Genomic DNA, 14,083 nt, shown 5'->3' with positions numbered 1-14,083 from the left:
TTTTCTTAGGTATGAAGAAGTAACATATTTTTGATGAATCTTTCCTGAAATCCCTTAAGGTGTTTCATTTTCAAGTAGACAAAGCGAAGTATTATGTGTAGAAGACATAATATTAAGGATAAAGTATCAGCCATAACTCATAATATCCAAAGCTAAATATTTCCTTTCTTGATTTTATCTCATTGCTAATTTAGAAAAACAGACTAATATATTGCTCTCCAGTATATAAATAAAAAGCATAGAAATATCAATATCAATCTTATCAAATATACCAAAATCTCTCCCAGCAACTTGTTTAATGTATGCAATTAAATAGGAAGACAAGAAGAGAACTATATGTAATATAGTGGACTTGCAGAGATATTCTCTTGTGATGAGGTTAATCACCTCAAGGAAACTTGGCCTATGCTCTGAAGTGATAGTATGTACTCTATTCTTTACTATTTATAAACTTTAAAAGAGAAGCACTGAAAAAGGTAACTTCCTGTTTACCTTTATATGTGTCATTAAAAACTTGAATAATGTTCTCCAGACAGTATTACGTAGAGTGCTGAAAATCTGTTTGAATGCTTCACTTTTGCTGAAATAAAAGTGCCAAAATATTAAGGCACTTTAAGAAATAGGCCAGAAACAATCTAGGAGTCAAGTTGGACATCCCTGATGGCCAGTTGGAATGCCTGGATGGAAGCCTTGTTTTTATAGGGTATTGTTAGCCATAAGAATATGTTATTTGATTTGTTTGTATAACAGAACTGTTTTGTATCATAATTTTAAGTGGAAATGGAATAACAGACATCTTCAGATATATAAGATTATACATTTTTTGCAAGCCTCCTAATTATCATTACTATTTTATTAGGTGATTTTAGCTGTACATCTGTATCTTTTATCTATTAATGATTTAAAATTTTCATACAATAAGCTACACTGTACCTTAGGAAAAAAATGTATTACGAGAAGTTAGAAGGCTCTTTATTCTGGAATTTCAGCTTTTAATATTGCTATTAAGTGCTGAAGGTTTTTTTTCTTACCCTTTTTTCCCCTATATGGTAAAAATCATATAGCAAAAACCCACCAAAACCTTTTGGATCATGGTGGTTTAAAACAACAATAACAACTAACAAATAATTGGTTTATTCATATTGATTTGAATGGTAAATTTGAAATGTTTTTTTTCAGCCTGTCCGAAGGTTGGCTAGATATAGAGAAATGTTTTCTCAATAGAGCTGTCCAAACATAAGACAAAGTTTTCAAAACAATTAAACAATGGACAGGGCCGAACATTTATTTTTTTAAAAATTACTATTGAAAGGCATCTTTCTTTTTCTTTAGAGAACAGGGGCCTTATTCAGTCTTACTATATATGTTTAATGAAGTTAAATGAAACTTCAGCAGTTTCCACAGTTGTATTTGGTACTGGTGATATTTTAAAAACATTTGATTTGGGGGTGAATGTATGTTTGGTTTTTTTTACATATTCTTAACATTGTCTGAGCTTGTCCTGGGCCACTATCTTGAACAAGTGAAATGGAACAAATGAGAATCTTCTCTAATGTTCATACATGTCAATAGATTCGGCTTGTTCATTGTGGATATTATGACATTGTACATGTTGGGAAACTATAATAATTTACAAACTATTTTTAAAGGTGTATGTATCTGGTTTGGGGTTGAGTTGTTTTTGTTTATTTGTTTGCTTGTTTTGGAAAATATTGTATTTTATTTGCTTTTTTACTTTTTTATAATGTATCTGTTATGTGCAGGTATTTCCATATTTCATAATGATACCGGTTAAAAGCAGAAATCTTCCATTTGGGGAAAATTATTCCTGCTTGGAATAAATCATTAATACTGTAAGCCATTTTCATATCACATTCTAGGTATAATATCATAGTAAAAACAATGTGTTTGTTTTTAAGCCACCATTTTTATTTGATATTAATTTTTGTATTGTAGCCTCTGGTTAAGACTTAAAGCAAGACTGAGCTTTATCAAATAGGATGAATCACTTTCTTTAAAAAAAAAACTTTTACTGGTTCTTCTTATGCTTATCAATGTTTTAATTGCTCCTGTTTTAGTTTTGTATTTGGTTTTTGTCCCAACTTTGTGAGAAGTTGAACTTCAGAATTATTTTTACACTATTTATGACTTATTTTCATAATGTAAAAAGTGTGTAATTATTAAACTCTTAATCTTATCTCTGAGATTGGTTTTTCATGTTGTAAACATTATTTGCTTGCCTTTGGTTGTAAAAATATGCAATACTTTTTTTAAAAAAGTTTTCCTGAACTATATTTCATTGGTAGTCTCCTGTGAAATGTATTAATCTGAAAAGTTTTTGACTTAAAACCCATTATGTTTCAAAATACAGGCATAAACCTGACTGTTTTGCCCCTTTCAGTAGGCAATGTAAATAATTATTTGCACTGGATAATGAAGACATAATTCATATAACATTGGGATCAGTGGTGGATTTCAAAATTGTTTACTACTGATTCTGTGGGTGTGGCTTGGTGGGCATGGCTTGGTGAATGTGGCAGGGGAAGGATACAGTAAAATCTCCATTTCCTCCCAATCAGTGGGACTCCAGAGGCAGAGAATAGATGGGGAGGGGCCAGTCAGAGGTGGCATTTACCAGTTCTCCAAACCACTCAAAATTTCTGCTACCGGTTCTCCAGAACTGGTCAGAACCTGCTGAAACCCATCTCTGATTGGGATGATTTTATAAAAGGGCGAATTCACAATGGTTTTAATCATTCAGCTGTGTTGTGAGGTAATCTCAGGAGAAATAATGACTAAAAGAATGTCCTACAAAGTCCTACCAGAATTAGGCCTGATCTAACAGTGGGAGGACAATCCATGCATGTTTCAAGAAATTCTTAGCAGCCAGGTAGATGCCAAATGTACTTCTGATGTATAAATAGCTTCCTCTTACTCCAGGAAATATTAGTTCATGTATTATTGAAGCATTGCAGAAGTTATAAAGAATAGCACTGTCCTCTTTTCATCCAAATAAAAATCACATTTCTGATATTTTACAAGATAAGAAATGCTATTTTAAATACATCCAGTGTTTAATAATACAGCTCAATATTTCCATAATAATTCTCCACAATAAAGTTCTTTATTTTTCACAATCAGGACAAATAAGCAATTCATAACATATCACATGAAGTCTTTTAATGGCTACCTAAAGTAAGGCAGTCCATGAAAGTATGGGTAGAAAAAGGTATGATAGTGGCCATAACTACATGATTGAATCCTGCTTTTTTGCTTTTTTTGACACACATGAAAAGGGGAAACAGTGATTTGAAATGATGATGACTGCTCCAGCTTATCCATATCCTGTAACTGAAATGTGCCTTGAGGAAACAGCATTTCATTATCTGACAGACTTTTTTCTATCCAGGAATATCATGCTACTGTGCCTCAAATAAGCAAGAATGGCTCAGGAATAAAATGTTTTAAAATATTGGCAGTTAATGCTTGCCATAATTTAGATCCAGTCCTTTTAAGTATCTTGCTTGCCTATCCTGATCCTACAATTGGCAGGATTCGGATTGAAATTTGATTTTCTGTTTCATTTAAAGAGGTGAAAGCATTTAATATTTCATAAAATAACCCATACGTTTTAGATAAATCAATGGGAGCAGGAGAATCTGGAATCCACATATCTGTTAGTCTTATCCTAATCCAAATACAACCTTGAATATAGAAAAGAAATATAGAAAATTGAACCACCCAGTTCCCCTTCAAGATGCATATATTGTCTCATAATGTACATATTCTGGATATTATACATAATGCATATATTGATGGATAAGTGCTGATTTAATATGAAGAGGAAAACAAAACAAAAATCAGTTTATACAGCTTTGCAATATAGAATATTCCAATTATTTCTGGATGTTAGGACTTTGTTGTGAGTAGCTTTTTCATTATATTGTCTTCTTGTGTTGAAGAATGACACAGGGGTAGGGGCATGGAGAAAAGAAGAGAAAGAGAAGGAGAATGTGCAGTCTTATTCTACATTATAGATAGTCCTCAATTTACGATCACAATTGAACCCAAAATTTATGTTGTTAAGTGGGATATTTGTTAAGTAAGTTTTGCCCCATTTTATGATCTTTCTTGTCACAATTATTAAATGAATCACTGCAGTTGTTAAGTTAGTAACCCGGTTGTTAAATGGATCTTTTTTCAGTGCTGTTGTAACTCTGAACAGTCATTAAATGAACTTTTGTAAGTCAAAGACTATCTGTATACAACACAAAGCAGAAATGTAGAGGTCTTGCCTGCTCTTCACATCCAGAAAGGTCTAAAACAGGAGTCTCCAACCTTGGCAACTTTACAATTTGTAGATTTTAATTCCTAGAATTCCTCAGCCAGGGCATGCTGGCTGAGGAATTCTAGGAGTTGAAGTCCATAAGTTGTAAAGTTGCCAAGGTTGGAGACCCCTGGTCTAAGATATACTTGGTCATCATGCATACAACTTTCTTAGCTCAGCAGATATGTAGATTGATCTTCTCTATAAATGAGTTGCTTATTTAGAAACTGAGTTGAATTTTAGATAATATAGGATTTATGATAAAATCTCAGCTAAGCATACTAACAAATAGACCACCGCAACAAATAGACGACATGTACGTTGTAGCTATTTGCAAGAATATTGGCTGTTAATGAAAAATATGCATGTGGGAGGTCTTTGAGTCATCTAAGTTAAAACTCTTCCCTTTCCAGACTTACTACCTGCTTATTGTGCTTTATGAACCACATGTGTGATATCTCACCAACAGGTGGCAGATGCTGACAAGGAACGATATAATACTTGTTTATTTTCTGATAAACACAGAAAAAAGTACTTGAACTTGGTTGCTTTTTAGTTACATTAGGATCAGTATCCATATTTGGGAACTAGATTGCCAGTAAGAATAGGAACCCAGATGCTGGCAGTGATTTGCTTGAAATTTTCAGAAAGTTGGAAATTATAAACAGAAAACGATATGCTTGTCTCTTAGAAAGAGTTTGTGTGTGTGTGTGTGTGTGTGTGTGTGTGTGTGTGTGCACGCGTGTGCACACTCCTACAAATCAATTTTTGATTCAGGCAACCATTTAGACAACTTTCTGCTGTTTTTGTGGCAAGATTTCAGAAGTGGTTTGCCATTACCTCCTTCCCAGGCTGAAAGACAATCATTGGCCTAAAGTCATCTAGCTGGCTTTGTACCTTGAATGGAACTAGAACTCCTGATCACCTGGTTTCTAGCCTGGTGTCTTAACCACTACACAGCAGTGGCTCTCTTTTGGGTAATTTAATGAAAAAACTGACTCATTTAAAGTGATATAAACATTCTTTAAAATAATCAGTGATACCTTTCATCTTCTGTAAAAAAAAGACAGAAAATATCTAGCATATACTGGTACCTGTTCCCATGCCAGAGTCAACCAACTTAATCCAACTTCCAAGGAGTCCATTGGCAGTGGGGGGGGAGGGGGGATTTCTGTACCTAGAAAGTTTGGAGCCCTGATATAACTAAGACAAGGCTTTGTGTGATGTACCGAAAAGTCATTTCAATCACTGTAAGCTAGAAAAACAGGAATGACTTGGAAACAGAAAGAACTTAGTTTTGTGAGGTTGTAGTGTGCTAACAAAAATATTATGGTCATGCTAAACAGTCATATCCTTCCAGGTGTTGAATAAATCCAGGGATGTAAGTGGGAAGCTAACAAGAAATGGGCTGTTTCAGTGATACTATCAGCATAATGTCTTATTAACAAATGTCTGTGATCTTTGATGTTTGATTTCCTAACATTCAAATGTAATATGGAAAACTTTCACATGCTCTCGAAGATTCTCTCTTCACATAAGATTGGTTAGTGTTCTGAGGAACCAATATTCTTTTGATTAGGGACAGTGATCAATGGAATGGTTTAGTGGGGAAGTCATGGATCCAAACACAACTTGAGGTTCTTAGGAGAGTAAGGGGGAATTTAAACAATTAATTGCAAGTATGGTAAAATGAGTAAGATGTCATTTTAGAAATAAATAAAATAAATGTTATAAAAGCAATTCTCATCAAATATTTAGAAGTTTTTTCATTTCATCTCAGTTGGGATTGGATTCCTTTTTCTCAGAATGAGACGATTTTATTCTTTTAATCAGGCTTCTTCTATTTGCCTATTACTGGCACACCTTGCTGGGCTCTTGCCCTCAGTTTATTTACTTACAGTATTGTACGCTCTGTACTTGAATCAGGTTGAAAAAGACACACATCAGTGGAAGGAAGATATGAATCTGAAAGCAAATCAAATATCTTTCTTATAGCCTTCGACCTGCCTTTGCAGCAGGAAAAGAGAAATTGTGTGGAACAGCAATTCATTATCAGCGGGGGGGGGAAAACCAATAAGACAATAAGATAACATGTCTAATTAAATGTTGCACAACTGTATGGCTTTATGAAAGTACCTGAATGTAGAGTTAGCATCCCTTAAAAAGAAATAAATGTAAAATGTCTCAGGATGACTCCCAAATTTAGAGATAATTGGGAAGTTCAAAGCATGTCTTGAAGACACCTAAAAAAAAGACACCCTATGAGGACATGGGCAAATTGAATCCCTGGATCCCCAAGAATCATTTCTCTGTAAATAAGGAGTCCCTTGAAATCTTCCCACCAGCAGTGCTGAAGGGAGGGCATCAAAGCAGACTCTGGATATATATTTGCTTAGGGTTAGAGTGTATAGATATCCCTTGGTAAAGATCTTGCAGCTGGTAATAGAATTGAGCATTTTGGCAATCCAAATCCTTAATTCTTTTACTATTGATTTGGCCTTTTCTAGATTTAAATGGCCTAAATTCAACAGAGTTGCCAAGATTGCAAAGTTCTTCCATAAAAGGTACAGTACCAGTGAGATTGGTAGCTGTCTGATAACAGCAGAGGTATCAAACCTGCCGGACCAAATGTGATACTGAGTCCTGAAATTAGAATCCTGGCCCAGGACTGAGCCTTAATAATATTTTGGCACCCTTAGTTCAATGTGGCCAAGGCTGATTAATAATCATTAGGAGCGATAGAAAAGGTTGGTGAGAAGGATTAGGATAAGAAAATAGCTCCTTGGTTATTTGTTTTCTGCTTTCCTTTGCTCTTTATGTGTTTGGGTATGGAATATCTGTAAAAGAAGTATTTCATAGACATAATTAAATTGGCAGAGACCCAATATTTGTGAGGTTTTAAAGTGCCTTAAACTTTTGTTGTTGTTGTTGTTGTTGTATACAACTGATACTGCTTATGAATATATTTGTGATATATTTGCTTAACCTGATACTAGATTTATGCAATTAAGTATATCGATTCAAAGACTGTTGAAGGGTAATTTGGGGGTGATATGCTAGGCTGTAAAAACACCTGTCTGAAGGCTTTAGCTGTGAAATCATTGATGGTTGTATTAGTCTACATTATTAACTGTAAGTCTGAGCTATTAAATCATTAGTTAAAGTTAATTAAGTTATCAATGTGTTAAGGAGATATAAAGTTATTTATGTTATTAAAAACATATTACAATAATATGAATTGTCACTAGTCTCTCTGAATTAAGGTGGTAAGGATTAACGGCATAAATAAATTTCATTAGAGAACATTAATACATATTAATCACTGGTCACTGACCTACTAAAGTAGTAATTACTGTCATCAGCATATCCTCATTCTAATCAGTAATCACTGAGTACCTCCTATCACATAGAGGATCTTCACATAGTAGCAAGGTCCAGTTAGCTGGAAATTTCACACTGTAAAAATCAGACGATGACTTAATACATTGCAAAGAGTGGCTAGAAAAATTCAATTCTAGCTGATCTGATTAAAACAATTATTGTGTGGCATATATGCATTATAAGACAAGTGTGTAAATTGAGGTCAGTTTGGAAGAGGAAACAGTATATGCAAAGGACGGGACTTTAAAACATGTTCCACTAAGGCAGGAGTCTGCAAACTTGGCTCTTTTAAGACTTGTGGACTTGAACTCTGGGAGGTGAAATCCACAAGTCTTAAAAGAGCCAAGTTTGCAGACCTCTGCACTAAGGCCAAAACTGGATGAATAACATGGGGTTGAAAAATATTATGTTATCCCAAAATAGCATCCTTTCTTTCTTATAATCTTCTATGGCTGTTAGGAATCTGTCATTCCTTTGTCCTCAAAAGAACCTTAAGGACCAGTGTTCAGTACTGTAGTAATAATACTATTTTTTATTAATTATCAAAGGAAAAAAGGTTGCTGTTTTTGCCAAAAAATCCAAGATATGTAATCCTCCAGTGATACATTGTTAAGAAGATTAAATGTATTAAATATATGGGCACAGAATTCCTGCCTCAGCAAGCCACAACATATTAATGTTCTGGGGTTGTTGTTGTTGTTGTTTTGTTTTTGCCTGCTGCCCTCAAACAACCTGATGTGAAGACATTGGCTCAGCTCTTATATGTTAAGTTAAGAGCTCAGGGGTGGCAAACTTGATTTCATTGAGGGCTGCATCAGGGTTGAGTTTGACCTGGGGGTGTGTGGCCAGGGGGCATGGCCAGCTTGATGTCAGGAGCGCCTATGGTGGCCTAAGTGTTCTCCTAGCGATAACGGGCTCCTGAGCTCCATTTTCGGCTTCCTGCAACCCTCTGCCAGCAAAAATGGAGCTCGGGAGGGCCACACACGGCCCACTATGGCTTGTCCTTTGCTGTTTCCAGGACAGCCCTGGGGGCCAGGCTGGATCTGGCCTCCAGGCCTTGAGTTTGACACCCCTGCAATAGCTCAATTGTTTCTTTCAGAACAATCCAAAGACAAATCCTTGGGACAGTCATTCAAACTGCATATTCAATATGACTTTGAGACTAAAGCTTTGTTAACTCAATTTGGTGACTGGTGTTTGGCTGGTGATCTTTCACCTTTTACTATAGTTTGACTCCTCTCCAGTGGGCAAACCTCCTTTCATAATTCCTGAGCCTAGAAAAAGACAATCGTTGAATTCTATCAAAGGTATCAGTTCACATTCATGATCAATAAATGGACATTTTGTGTTGGAGGTAAGTAGCTAAAATATTGCTTTAGTTGAAGCCATGTCAATATTTCTTCCAGCACTGGCATTTTTATAAAAATACAATCAGATTAAATATGTATAGGCTGAAGAATGTCTATGGAGATTCTCAGTCATCCAGGTAATGGTTGTCCCAAAGGTATTTTTTCAAGCGGCAACTGGACTTTCTTGTTTTTCTTTGAAGACATTTCACTTCTCATCCAAGAAGCTTCTTCAGCTCTGACTGGATGGCGGGGAAGTCAGAGCTGAAGAAGCTTCTTGGATAACAAGTGAAACATCTTCAAAGAAAAATAAGAAAGTCCAGTTGCCTCTTGAAAAAGCACCTTTGTGACATAGGCTGAAGAAGTAGATAAAAGCTATTACTATTTCATATCTGAGAAAAAGCCACTTGTGTTGCTTCAAAAGATAAATAAATACCAACTGGTTAAAAAGAATATCCATATGGTATATTGGATTTTTGATGCCTTGAAAATCAATGCTTTCTAAACCTTTTCAGGGTTTTTTAAAGAAACAAGTAAATGAACATCTGGGATGCCATGGTAGGGGGTTAAATTAGAGGATTTTGAAATCTATTGGACATACCTGACTTGCACAACTAGCTTTCTGGCATCTCTTCAAAGGAATCATAAAAGGCTTATGGCTAGGAAAAATAGGTGTGCGTGATTACCACAAATGGAACACAAAAAATAAGCAAGGTATGTATGATTATCACAAATGAAGCACAAGTGAAAATAAGGGTCAGTCAAACACAACAGGTCTAATCAAAACAAGATCTGTTGTGATACTACTGATCCTGATGTTGATGCTATTATACATCTTGGCACAAATGATCTGTCCAAAAAGGATGTACTTTCTGTGCAGAATGATTTCTGTGCAGTATGAACTTAATAGCATAGGTTGTGGACTTATCTTTTCAGAGGTTTTACCAGTACATAAGGAACAAAAAGGTAAAGGCCAGCGTGTAGTGGAGTTTAATGTGTGGCTAAAGGAGTGGTGTAAAAGGGAAGGCTTTGGTTTTATTAGTCACAATGTCTGCAACTGGTCCAATGAAAAACTGTACAAAAGAGATGGATTGCATCCATCAAAGAAAGGGACTGAGTTACTTAGCAATAAATTCACAGATTTTCTGGATAAACATTTAAACTGAACAGTGGGAACAGAGAATTAATTGATACAGAAAATTTCTGTCCCCAGCAATCGGAAACTAAAAGGGTTATCAGTGCATGTAACATAGATGTCTGTGTGGGTAAGACTATCAGCCCTGCTATCAAGCAAAACCAAGCATTTAACAGTGAGTGCCATACCATGTGCACTAAACCAACAGGTGGCAAGAAAGTAGGGGCAGTCAGGCACAACACAGGTTATGTAGACAGTAAACACAAGGTCAATCCAAATGGACTCAAATGTCTATACACCAATGCACAGAGTATGAGGAATAAACGGTGAATTAGAAATTCAAGTAAATGAGGGCAGATATGATATTGTTGCCATTACGGAAACTTGGTGGGATGAAACTGACAAATGGAACAGCTAGAGGGATATAAATTATTTAAAAGAAATAGACCAAATAAAAGAGGAGATGGAGTTGCACTATATATAAGAAATAACTACATCTCTACAGAAATAGAGCACAACAATGATGAAAATCACCTTGAATGTATTTTGGTCAATATAAAAGGGGTGAAAAACGATATTGCCATAGGTCTATACTATAGGCCACCTAACCAAACAGAGGAAGTAGATGAACTTTTTGCTAGTCAGCTAACTAAGGTATGTAGGAAGCACATCACAGTAGTAATGGGGAATTTTAACTACTCTGACATCAACTGGGAAACAAACTCTGCACCAAGTGGAAGATCCAACAGGTTCCTAACAAACCTAGCAGACAACTTTGTTTCCCAAAAAATAGAGAAGGCAACAAGGGGATCAGCTATACTGGACTTAATTCTCACTAACAGAGATGAAATGATAGAAGGTGTTGAAGCTACAGGAACCTTGGGGGCAAGTGACCATGCGATATTGTAGAACAAAGTCAAACTAGAGTCTTGGACTTTAAGAGAGCTAATTTCAATAAACTTAGAGAGAGCCTGAGAAGGATTTCATGGATGACAATCCTCAGGGGGAAAACAACTCAAGAAGCTTGGGAAATTTTGAAAAGTGAGATTATAAAAGTCCAGACTAGCACAATACCAATGAAGAAGAAAAATAATAGATCTCAAAAGAAACCAGCATGGATGCATAAAGAACTATCTGACAAATTGAAAGACAAAAAGGACAAATATAAAAAGTGGAAAAAGGGGCAAATAACTAAGGCAGAATATCAGCAAATAGCCCGAGCCTGTAAAGATGAAGTGAGGAAAGCTAAGGCTCACAATGAACAAAGGCTAGCGACAAAAGTAAAAAATAACAAAAACTTCTTCCAACATGTTAAAAACAAGAAAAAAGTCAAGGAAACAATTGGCCCATTGCTGGGAGAAAATGGCAAGAAGATGACAAGCAACAGGGAGAAAGCAGATCTACTTAACTCATTTTTTGCATCTGTCTTTACACAAAAGGAAAAAACAATCCAACCTATCAAAAACAGCACTACAAAAAACAGATTAGAAACACAAGTTAAAATAGGGAAGAAAATGGTAAGTGAACACCTGTCTACCCTAGACAAGTTCAAATCACCAGGACCGGATGGATTACACCCCAAGGTTCTAAAGGAACTGGCAGACGTGATCTCAGAACCACTGCACTATATCTTTCAAATATAGATATATATTTGAGCTGCCAGGGACTGGAAAAGAGCTGATGTAGTTCCCATCTTCAAAAAAGGAAAAAAAACAGATCCAGGAAACTACAGACCTATCAGCCTGACCTCAATACCGGGGAAGATTCTGGAAAAGATAATCAAGCAACGAATCACCGAACACCTAGAAGCAAACAAAGTAATAACCAAAAGCCAACATGGGTTTGTCAAAAACAGATCATGCCAGACTAATCTTATCGCATTCTTTGACAAAATGACAGAATAAGTGGATCAGAGGAATGCTGTCGATATAATTTACTTGGACTTCAGTAAAGCATTTGATAAAGTAGACCATAACCTACTACTAGATAAAGTAGAAAAATGTGAGTTAGACAGCAACACCACCAGATGGATTCGTAACTGGCTGACCAACCGCACACAATGTGTAGTCCTCAATGGAACTACATCCACATGGAGGGAAGTATGCAGTGGAGTACCCCAAGGCTCTGTTTTAGGCCCAGTACTCTTCAAGATCTTCATCAATGACTTGGATGAGGGGAGAGATGGGGAACTCATCAAATTTGCAGATGACACCAAGCTGGCAGGAATAGCCAACACTCCAGAAGATAGGCTCAAGTTACAGAAAGATCTTGACAGACTTGAACATTAGGCACTATCTAACAAAATGAAATTCAACAGTGAAAAAAGTAAGGTTCTACATTTAGGCAAAAAAAACAAAATGCACAGGTACCGGATATGTGGTACCTTGCTCAATAGTAGTACTTGTGAGAGGGATCTTGGAGTCCTAGTGGATAACCATTTAGATATGAGCCAGCAGTGTGCAGCAGCTGCTAAGAAAGCCAACACAGTTCTGGGCTGCATAAACAGAGGGATAGAATCAAGATCACGTGAAGTGTTAGTGCCACTTTATAATGCCTTGGTAAGGCCACACTTGGAATATTGCATTCAGTTTTGGTCGCCACAATGTAAAAAAGACGCTGAGACTCTAGAAAGAGTGCAGAGAAGAGCAACAAAGATGATTAGGGGACTGGAGGCTAAAACATATGAAGAACAGTTGCAGGAACTGGGTATTTCTAGTTTAATAAAAAGAAGGACTAGGGGAGACATGAGAGCAGTATTCCAATATCTCAGGGGTTGCCACAAAGAAGAGGGAGTCAGGCTGTTTTCCAAAGCACCTGAGGGTAGAACAAGAAGCAATGGGTGTAAACTGATCAAGGAAAGAAGCAACTTAGAACTAAGGAGAAATTTCCTGACAGTTAGAACAATTAATAAGTGGAACGACTTGCCTGCAGAAGTTGTGAATGCTCCAACACTGGAAATTTTTAAGAAAATGTTGGATAACCATCTGTCTGAGATGGTGTAGGATTTCCTGCCTGGGCAGGGGGTTGGACTAGAAGGCCTCCAAGGTCCCTTCCAACTCTGTTGTTATATTATATTATATTAACAATGTTAAGTAAGCATCAGAATTTCAACTCGTCAGCTACAGGTCCGTGGTATCTCCTGATATCTTTAATGTTTCTCTGGTATCTTAGAAGATCATTTTTCAAAGAATTAAACATGAAGAAGGTGGAATGAACAGAATGTTTGAGTCCTCTCCTTTCTTCCTACTGAATGCTCCATCAATGTGATCCCGCCCCCCCCCGCCCCCGTTGATTTGGGTCCATTGAAATCAATAGGAGGAGGTGAAAAAATAAAAGACTGAAAAAAAATGTAGGAGAATAGAATAGAATAGAATAGAATAGAATAGAATAGAATAGAATAGAATAGAATAGAATAGAATAGAATAGAATTTTATTGGCCAAGTGTGATTGGACACACAAGGAATTTGTCTTGGTGCATATGCTCTCAGTGTACACAAAAGAAAAGATACCTTCATCAATAAGAGTAACTTTTATTGTCACTCTGAATGTAGACTAATCGGCATACATTAAAATGAAATTTCGTTACATACATCTCTCAAAGGGTCACAACCTCCAATATACACTACATAACCATGACAGAATAATAAATAACTAATAACAAACAAATAAATAAATACAAAACTATGCATATACCCACATATTTTATATGACACAGAGAAACAACACAGTCTAGTTCGGTGTACGGAGTATTTTTATGCCTGGAATTAAAACAATCTACTATTTCATCGTTACTGGACCCTCTCCTGAAGCTTCAGCGGGCTGCCCCTTCACAGCGTGGCCAATTCGTGCCAGACCGTCTCCGGCAAGCGGCGTTACTGACGGAGGGATAAATAG

The 14,083-nt window shown here is 36.3% G+C and overlaps 1 long non-coding RNA gene across 1 annotated transcript; it reads right to left on the bottom strand.

The window, feature by feature from the left end:
- Positions 1-5,095: 5,095 nt before the first annotated feature.
- LOC131203269 (uncharacterized) lies at positions 5,096-14,022 on the bottom strand. Its single transcript, XR_009156329.1, has 4 exons — positions 13,887-14,022; positions 12,591-12,683; positions 7,662-7,783; positions 5,096-6,292 (listed from the first exon to the last, which is right to left on the bottom strand). It is a non-coding gene; the product is annotated as an uncharacterized LOC131203269 (long non-coding RNA).
- Positions 14,023-14,083: the final 61 nt, after the last annotated feature.

This window comes from Ahaetulla prasina, chromosome 8 (assembly GCF_028640845.1).
Source record: "Ahaetulla prasina isolate Xishuangbanna chromosome 8, ASM2864084v1, whole genome shotgun sequence".
Taxonomy (NCBI): Eukaryota; Metazoa; Chordata; class Lepidosauria; order Squamata; family Colubridae; genus Ahaetulla; species Ahaetulla prasina.
This window is presented reverse-complemented; position numbering and strand designations above follow the sequence as displayed.